Raw genomic sequence first — 10,329 nt, 5'->3', positions numbered from 1 at the left:
AACTGCTGGTTCCTTGGCCTATTCATTTTTAAAAATTTAATATCATTATTATTTTTAAAAATGTGATCAGAAAGAGAGAAATGGAAAGCAGGAAAGTAAGCTGCCAGATCTGGGACTTAAACCATGTCAGCCATATGGGAGCCCAGTTCCTTAACCACCATGCCACCTGTTGGCCCCTTAGCATCTTAATTTTGCAGATAAGAATGGAGATAATGGAGGTAGCTTTTTATTTGAGAGAGGTTTTTGTTCTAGGGCTTACGTGCTCATCAGAGAGACAAAGACAGGGAGCCAGAATGTGAGAAATCACCCCCCCGGGGGGATGGTCATGCCACAGTCCCTTCTCTTCTCAGGATTTTGGGCATGCACACACACACACACACACACACACAACGCCCAGTGCAAGTTTCAAGCTGCTTAGTCTGGGACTTGAACCACAGTTGCCTACATGGGAATCCAGCACCTTAACCACCATGTCACCTGCTGGCCTGAGATGGCATTTCTTTCAAGAATCATTTAATTATTCATTCATTCATTCATTTATTTATTCATTCATCCATTTATTTTAATTTGACTAGAGAAAGACAGAGAGAGAGAGGGAAAGTGAGAAAGCGAGCCACCAGGTCCAGGATTCGAATCGTGGTCATCCCTGTGGGAGTATCCAGAGCCTTAACCACCACACAGCCTACTGGCCCCCAGAGGTGGCATTTCTAAAGTCACACAAATGGCCGCCTTATTCAAATCATAGGAGGGTGGGTGGGAAGTTGGGCTCCCTCCTTTTTACTTAAGGGTTTACCAAATCCCTGTATTAGTCTTAGAAATTAGAGAAAAATAAGAACTTGGGAAGAGTAACTGACGAGTGTTCTAAGGGCCATCCACTAAATGAAAGGTATGATGGTGATGCTGGGATGTTGGAGAACTGACCCCAGGTATCTGGGATCTCAAGCTAGGAGAAGGCAGATGTGTAAACAGCTTCATCTAGCACTTCCCTTTTTCTACCAGTTTTAGAATTCAGTGACTGGCAGCAGTAGGAGTAAAGCATCAGGGAAGAAGCGCTTGAACTGAATTTTTAAAGAACAGATTTATTTAAAACAGAAGTAGAAGGCAAGGGCATTCCAGGTAGAACAGCTTGAGTGAGTGAGGGCATGTGGAAGATTTACTTGGTTATAATGTAGGGAGAGCTATGAGATAGAGTGCTACACAAGACAACTAGCAGTCAGGAGAGGTCTTGGATACTCTGATGTCGTTTTAATCCTTGAACACCATAGACCCCTGGAATGTCCCCCACTTAACTGAATATCCTACACCTGTGGCTTGTTTATTTTATATTTAAGTCTTTGGTTTGAAGTGGTATTACGTCATGTTACTAAGGGGAAGGAGGCTCACAGAGGCCGAGTGGGACAAGTGGGGATAGTTTTTATGAAGACTGGAGACAACTCCAAGGTGTGTACTGCTCAAGAGAAGCTGGATCCTGTTTTTTCCAGGTGCCCTCGTGAGAGTGACATTGTCTTTAAACCCTGCTTGGCAGTCCCTGGTGCACCACTATGATGCCCAGAGAGGTCAGGGTGACCTGGAAAACTAACTACTTAAGATCATCCAATTTTTGGATAATTATTCAAAGTGCTTCACTGTGAGCACAGACAATGCAGGCTCCAAGCAGATGCAGCAGATCCACATGTCACTCCACAGGAATGCTGTGGTGCTGACGGGTAAGAACATCATGATAATGCAAGGCCATTGGGGGCATCTGGGGGAATGAGGTCCAAGGAGGACCTCATTGGAATCAGGTACATGTTGCTGGCTAATAAGGTGCCAGCTACTGCCCATGCTGGTGCCACTGTGCCTTGTGATATCACTGTGCCAGCCCAGAACAGTGATCTGGGGCCTGAGAAGACCTTTTAGGCTTTAGGCATTACCACTAAGATTTCCAAGAGCACCAGTGAAATTCTGAGCAACATGCAGCTGATAAAGACTAGAGGCAAAGTGGGAGCCAGTGAAGTCATACTGTTGAACATGCTGAATATCTCCCCCTTCTTCAGGCTGGTTATCCAGCAGGTGTTTGACAATGGCAGCATCTCCAACCCTGAATTGCTTGACATCACAGAGGAAACTGCATTCTTACTTCCTGGAGGGTGCCCACATGTTGCCAGTGTGTGCCTGCTGATTGGTTACCCAACTGTTGCATTAGTGCCCCATTCTACCATCAGTGGGTCCTGGCTTTGTCTGCGGAGACTGACTATACCTTCCCGCTTGCTGAGAAAGTCAAAGCCTTCTGGTCTGATCCATTTGCATTTGTGGCTGCTGTCCTTTGGCCACTGCCACCACTGCTGCTCCTATTGCTGCCATGGCCACACCCAAGGTTGAAGCCAGGGAAGAGGAGTCAGATGAGGATATGGGATTTGGTCTTTTTGACTGAACATTGAAAAACAACTCAGTCAGCTTTATTTGTGAAAAGGGAAATAAAGACTTCTCTTAAAAGTTTTTTTTTTAAAAAAAAAAAAGGAAGGAAGTTGGATCCCAGATTATGACCATAGTCTGAATCATCAGCCCAGTTTGCCTAAAATACACCAGGCATAGATGGAGTTGCCCTAGATCCAAAGGAATGGAGGGAGGAAATGCATGATCAGACCTTGTGGTGGGTGCTCATCTCTTATATGTACAAGCTCTGCCATGAATAAAGAAAGTTACAAAAAGTAAAAATGAAGACTGCTTTACTTGAGGTATGGTGTTCTGACAGAAGGTAGGGGCTGGTGTTGGGGCTCTCTTTAGTAATTCTTTCCTCTTCAGAGCTGAATTACAAGTAGGAAGGTGAATAAACCAGGGAACATGAAGTACTAGAGGTTGGGGCTAACAGTTTCTCAGATGAATCTTTCCAGCTGTAAGTCAATAACCTCATGCTTGGGACTCCCTTGTCTGTACCTAGCATTGCAGCCCCACCTCTTTCATTTTTGCAAATGCATTTGAGTGACATAAAGGTCTGCTATATATTTTTAAGTGCGCCAAGTGGGAATTCACATTTCTGAAGAACATGGTGTCAGTAAAACTCTCCAGCTGTACTGGGGCCCACAGTCAGAGGCAAGAGGGGTTGTAAACTGGTCTTTAGTGCTTATTAGGGGCCTCTGCCATTAGACAAGTCTCACCATTTTTCCTTCAACTTTCATTGAAGTTGCCTAAGTTATATGCATATATGCAACTCTCATATATATAACTCTACTGTAAACAATTTACAGACTTTGGTACTGTTTTTTCAGTGTTTTCTATAGCACGTGTGTGCTTGCAGAGGGTTGGGGGATGGGGGGAGAGAGAGAGAGAGATCACCCCTCAGAGGTGATTCACCACAATCCCTTCCTCCATTCTCCTCTTGGGATCTTGGGCACACATGCACATGTGCCAATGTGTTTTTCAAACCACCTGGTAGGGACTCTGTCAGTCGGCCATGTGGGATCCAGCCATGTTAACTTCCATGTCACCAGCTGGCCTGGTACTTCAACTTTTATTTTTTTAATTATTTTATTTAACTTTATTTACTTATTTTTTTATTTGACCAGAGAGGGACAGAGATAGAAATAAAGAAAGAAAGCTGTCCAGTCTGGGCCCTGAACCATGGTCAGTCATGTGGGAGTCCAGCGCCCCTAACCATCATGACACCTGCTGGTCCCCGGTACTTCAACTTTTAATACCAAATGACACAGGACTCACTTCTCAACTGATCATGACACCACTAGTCAAAACAGACCAAGATCTACTACTACACCTGCTGTGTTTTTCTTGCACACTATTGTGTGCCAAGTAAGTGCTTTTTAGTATGGTCTTATTCATTCCTAAGATAGCTTTTGGTGGGGACCAGCAGGTGGCGTGGTATTAAGGTGCTGGATTCCTACATGGCCTACTGCAGTTCAAGTCCTGGACCTCGTGGCTTGCTTTCTCATTTTCTCTGTTCAAATTAAAATTAATAAATAAAATAAATAAGTCTTTTTTTTTTTTTTTTTAAAAAGATGGCTTTGGAGAGGGGCCAGCAGGTGGTGTGGTCATTAAGATGTTGGATTCCCACATGGCTGGCCACTTGTTCAGGTCCTGGATCCAATCGACTTAAAAATAATGCCAGGCATGTATATGTATGTGCCCAAACTCCCAAGAGGAGAATGGAGGAGAAGGGATTGTAATGTGACCATCCCTGCTGAGCGATGATTTCTCCCCTCTCTGTCCAGCAAGCACACGTGCCCTCTGGCAAAAGCAAAAAACAAAAAAAATCCTTGAATAAAAAAGCCTTAGACTTGAATTCTCATATAGATCCGGAAACTGTGAAGCTCTAATAGGAGTGAGAGTGAGCTGGCTTTTGTATTAAGGCAAGACTCTGAGACCAAAATCCAAGTCATTTCCACACTCACAGGCCCAACCAAGCAAAGAAGGAAGGAGCCTGGTTTCAGATGCCCCAACACTAGGATGAAGAACGAACTGAAACATGTCTTCCAAAGTCCATGCTGTCAGCAGAGAGGGCTGCCTGAAGCCTTACCTCAGTTCCTCTATAAATAAGTCTTTTTTTTTTTTTTTTTTAAAAAAATAGCTTTGGAGAGGGGCCAGCAGGTGGTGGGGTCATTAAGATGTTGGATTCCCACATGGCTGGCCACTTGTTCAGGTCCTGGATCCAATCGACTTAAAAATAATGCCAGGCATGTATATGTATGTGCCCAAACTCCCAAGAGGAGAATGGAGGAGAAGGGATTGTAATGTGACCATCCCTGCTGAGCGATGATTTCTCCCCTCTCTGTCCAGCAAGCACACGTGCCCTCTGGCAAAAGCAAAAAACAAAAAAAATCCTTGAATAAAAAAGCCTTAGACTTGAATTCTCATATAGATCCGGAAACTGTGAAGCTCTAATAGGAGTGAGAGTGAGCTGGCTTTTGTATTAAGGCAAGACTCTGAGACCAAAATCCAAGTCATTTCCACACTCACAGGCCCAACCAAGCAAAGAAGGAAGGAGCCTGGTTTCAGATGCCCCAACACTAGGATGAAGAACGAACTGAAACATGTCTTCCAAAGTCCATGCTGTCAGCAGAGAGGGCTGCCTGAAGCCTTACCTCAGTTCCTCTACCATCTTGACCTTTGGGATTATAATATCGCAGAAAAGAGCAAGCTGCTCTTCATCTGAGCCAAAGAAGTTAAATGCCTTGTTCTACACAGCAGCCAGGCTACTCCCTCCAAGGGGCCCCTTTCCTCAAGTCTCCCTCCCAGATGTAGGAAATACCTTTCCGGATGTTCCCTGTTGTGAGAGCCCATGCATCCTCCCTCCCCCATCCCCATTCCCTAAATGTTCTGGTTTCTATTATCTCAGCCTTTTCCTTTCCTCTTCGGAGATATCCTGCCAATTCTCAGAACCTTCTCTTTCCTTAAAAAAAAAAAAAAACAAAAAAAAAACCTGTCCTTACACATCTGTTCTCAGTCTACCTCTGATCTCAGTTCTGCTAATCTGTCAATGTGTGACACTGGCTAGGTACTCACAAAGAAAGATGATGTGTCTCCTGCTTCCCCACCCCCACTCCTAGAGTCTGGGCTTCCCCATCAAAGCTTCATGGAGAAAGGCCAAAGGCCCTGCAGTATCTGGCCTGGTTTTGGCAGAGGTTTTTTTTTTTTTTTTTTCCTCTCTTCTTTCATTCTTCCAGGAAAGACAGGAGGATGAGGCCTGTGGGGGTTCTGTTGGACAGTGACTGAACTATAGAAGGAGACCTGAGTCTGCTCTTGTCTATCAGGTTGCTTAGCAGAGACAGAAGCACCTACCTGAGATGGTTGTCTTGAGCCTCAAATGATATATGTACAAAAATTTTCATGTTGAGTTTTAAAGTCTGTGTCAGGCATAGGGGTTGGAAGGAGGGGAGAAGAGAGCTGTTTGGAAGGTAAGGAATTTAGAATACTGAGAAAATTAGAAAATGAGGAAAATCACAGGATCTTAGAACCAGGGAGGACTTTAGAGTTACGTGCACTCATAGAGCAGAATCCAGTATTTGCATGTGGAGGAATGGAGTTCCAAAGAGATGGTGATTTATCCAAAGCTACCCTGCAGGCCTGGGGGGTCCTGCTTGCCTCTCTATCAGGGCTCTTTCCTGCACACCAAACCCCATGTCTGCCTCCATGTGGCAAACTGTGGTAGAAGGGTGCTGTGGACTAGAGGTGCAGAAGACAAGCACTTGAAATCCTGTTGGGGACAGAAGTAGTGAGTTGCTCGGATGGCTTGGAAATATCATGGACTGAAACCCAGAAGGGGTCATGGGGGCTTGTTTGTGTCCATGAGAACTTTAGGAGGCAGAAGTCAGGGGTCAGCTTTGCTTTGTGGGGAAAGGGGACTGTGGTTCAGGAAGCCTCAGGCATTCAGATTCTCATCCCTGAGACCTACTCAGGACTACCTCTCAGGACAAAGCTAGGGAACCTGCTTGAGGTAGTGGAGGCAGCCAGGATGCTCATATGATTCAGGCCTTGTCAATCAGCTCAATTGCTCATTAATCAGTTCTCCAAACTTGCTCAAGGACAGGTGCTTGGCTTACCCTGGTCCAGACTCAATTCCAGGACTTTAGGACTTTTGCTAGAAACATGGTATAATGCAAAAGAGATCCTAGGAGCTTCCTCTGGGCCATCTGGACACAGTGGGAGATGTTTGGACTCCCCACCCCCCCCCCCCCCCCCCCCCCCAGACTAATGGCTTCCTCTCTGTGGCTGGAAGAGTTAGTTAGATCCTCCCAAGGGCTCTACATTTTCCCCAGTGCTGGGCAGTGGGCTTTTCCTGACAACTCCCACAAATTGTTGGCACCTAGATTCACTCTGCCTAGTACTCTAATAGCCTGATCACAGTTGTTCTTATGCTTGTCCTATTATACGGGACAGAAACAGAGAGGTGAGGGCCTGCCCCAGAATATACACCCTGTGCGTCCACCATGCCCTACCTTAGCATGTCTCTCCATGGGGACCTGTGCCTTGTCTACTTACTCACTGTGACTTGTTCATATCCCTCTAAAGCTTATTCTTTTTTTTTTTTTTTGGAGAGGTTTTTGCAGTAGGGCGTGTGCGCTCGCCAGACAGACAGAGAGAGAGAGACAGAGAGACAGAAAGTGAGAAGTCACCCCCCAGAGGGTATGGACATGCTGCAATCCCTTCTCCTCCATTCTCCTCTCGGGATCTTGGGCACGCACGCACACGCGCCCGGCTTGAATTTTAAGTCACCCGGTCCGGGACGCGAACCGCGGTCAACTACGTGGGAGTCCAGCGACATAGCCATTATGCTAACTGCTGGTTCCCAAAGCTTATTCTTTAACTCAGTGGTTCTTTTTTTCTTTTAGAATTAGTTAATTTTATTATTATTATTTTTTGAGAAGTTTTTGCTATAGGGCATGTGCTTTCGCCAGAAAGACAGAGATGAAGAGACAGAAAGCGAGAAATCACTCCTCAGGGTTGATGGCCATGCCATAATCCCTTCTCTTCCATTCTCCTCTCGGGATCTTGGGCACACACGCACTCACGCCTGGCGTGAGTGTAAGCCACCAGGTCCGGGACTTGAAATGTGGTTGACTACATGGGAGTCCAGCGACATAGCCATTACGCCAACTGCTGGTCCCTTGATTATTATTTTTTAATTTGACCAGAGAGAGACAGAGAGAAAGTGAGAAGGCAAGCTGTCAAGTCCAGAACTTGAACTAGAGTCTGTCATGTGGGAGTCCAGTGTCTTAACCAACACAACACTTGCTGGCCCCAACCCACTGCTTCTTAAACTTGAGTGTACATCAGAACCACCTGGGTCCCACTGCCTATAGTTCAGATTCAGTTGGTCTGGAGTGGTGCACTCTAATTTGCATTCTAACAAGTTCCTAGGTGAGACCCTTGGTCTATACCAAGTATATAATTTGCTCTTGGCCTACTGTATGGTAGATGACAGGAGACAACTATAAAAAGAGACCCACTTGTCTAGTAAATGGATGGGGCTGCCAGTCTTGGCAGGTATGTAAGTCTAGAACTGCTTCGGTGCCCTCAAGCTGTCTGAAAAGAAGCCAACACAGAATTGAGAGATAGCCACACATTCTAGAGCAGGAGTACCCCACCCCTGGGTTGTGGACTGGTGCTGGTCCATGGTCTGTTCCTCTCCCCACACCCCTGCCCAGTCTGTGGAGGAATAGTCTTCCACAGGTTTGGTCCATGGTGATAGGAAGGTTGGGGACTGCCTAGAGGACATTGAGCACCTGCCATTTTTTTTGGAGAGATTTTTGCTAAAGGGTACATGCATTTGCCTGAAAGAGACAGACAGAAAGCAAGAAATCACATCCCCAGGAGGATGGCCATGTGACAATTCCTTCTTCTCCATTCTACTCTTGGGATTTTGGGCACACACACACCTGTGCCTGGCATGAGTTTCAAGTCACTAGGTCTGGGACTCAAACCATGGTCAACTATGTGGGAGTCCAGCGACATAATCATTATGGCATTTGCTGGTCCCATGAACACCTGCTTTTAGACTTACTTTAAATGAACTTTTTAGTGACATGAACAGTACAACAAACCATTACCTTTCTTCTTTACACTCATTTGAACTGGGCTGCTGACAATTTCAAGGATCTTGAGGCAGTAGAAAAGGCACCCTAGGAAAACAACAGAGAAAAGAAAAGGGAAAGGATTTTTTTTTTTAAAAGAGGTTTTTGACTTAGGGTGTATGCACTTGCCAGAGAGACACAGTGAGAGAGAAAGTGAAAAATCACTCTCCAAGGGGGATGTCCATGGCTGAATCCCTTCTCCATTCTCCTCCTGGGATCTTGGGCATGCACGCACAAGTGCCCGACGTAATATTCAAGCCACTGAATCCAGAACTTGAACCACTGTCAACCATGTGGGGGTGGACTGCCATAACCACTACATCATCTGCTTGTCCCAGGGAAAAGGATCTCAAACACGGGGCAGAGTCTTGGGTTAATCCACTCCCTTCATGATTCAGATTGGTAGGGACTATACTCAAGGTCACACAGCAAGTGAGGGACAGAATCAGGACAGGGATTTGGATCTGCTGGCTATCCATGCCCTCTTCCATGTCTCTTATAACTTCTTGCACAAGTTCCAACCCAAGAAAAAAGTTGCAGCCCCTTACCTCCAGGGGCTCCACTGAGAGGCCCTCCCTAGAGGGTGGTATTGCCAAGGTCTTCCAGCAGTGATTTCTCCAAGGAAAAATAACTCCTCTTCATCCTCAGACAGTATGATGAAATTCATGGAAATGTCTGATAAAGAATTTAGAATGAATATTCATGGTGACAAAGCTCACAGAGATTGAAGAGAAGAGAGAAAATGAACTGCCGAAGAGGCAGGAAAAAGGAACTGACGAGCTTCAGGAGGTGAGGAAATTCTTGCAAGATCTAAAAGAGGAATTACACACTAAAAAGAATCAAATGGACCTGTTAAAGATGAAGACTATAATACAGGAAGTCAAAACCTCCCTTGAAAGTTTTCAAAGCAGACTAGATCATACTGAAAATAGAATTTCAGATGTAGAAGATAGAATCACTGGCCTAGAAAAATGCACCACGAAGACTGAGAAAATTGCCCCCCAAAATGAGAATACTATACAAGAAATACTAGATACTATCAAACGTCCAAACATCCAAATAATTGGTATCCTAGAAGGAGAAGAGACCCATAAGGTCATTGACAATCTATTCCATGAAATCCTGGAAGAAAATTTTTCAAACCTAGAGAGGCATTCAAAGATCCAGTCCCAAGAAATACAAAGGACCCCCTGATAGAATCAACCCAAGAAGATCTTCTCCAAGACACATTATAGCCAGACTGAGCAAAACCACAGACAAAGACAGCATACTAAGATTGGCAAGAGAGAAACGTCAAGCTACCTACAAAGGCTGACAGCAGATCTCTCATCAGAAACAATGCAAGCAAGAAAAGAATGGGAAAATAGATTCAAAGTGTTAAGGGAAAAGCAATTGCAACCACAGATACTATACCCAGCAAGATTATCCTTCATATGGGAAGAAAAGACAAGAACATTATCATATAAACAAAACCTGAAAGAATTTACCAACACCAGACCAGATCTCCAAGAAGTTCTGCAGGGAGTGCTATACCAGGAAAATTAAATACAATCACACAGAAATAAGACTTCAAAAACTGAGAAAGTGGCCAACTTAATTGTGGCCAAGTCTGTAGTTGAATATTATATCCTAGAATTTAATTGGGAAAATTGAATCTCAAAAATGATAAAGTACATGAGACTGAACTGGTGAAATATAATTTTATGACTTTTGACTAAAACATTGTTGATTTTTTTCTAGGCTTTGTTTTCTGATTTTAAGGATT

At 44.7% G+C, this 10,329-nt stretch overlaps 1 pseudogene; it reads left to right on the top strand.

Moving 5' to 3' along the window:
- The first annotated feature begins 605 nt into the window (after nt 1-605).
- On the top strand, nt 606-2,976 carry LOC102489709 (60S acidic ribosomal protein P0 pseudogene; annotated as a pseudogene).
- Nucleotides 2,977-10,329: the final 7,353 nt, after the last annotated feature.

The sequence above is a fragment of the Tupaia chinensis genome, unplaced genomic scaffold (genome assembly GCF_000334495.1).
Source record: "Tupaia chinensis unplaced genomic scaffold, TupChi_1.0 Scaffold000115_1, whole genome shotgun sequence".
NCBI classification, from domain to species: Eukaryota; Metazoa; Chordata; class Mammalia; order Scandentia; family Tupaiidae; genus Tupaia; species Tupaia belangeri.
This window is presented reverse-complemented; position numbering and strand designations above follow the sequence as displayed.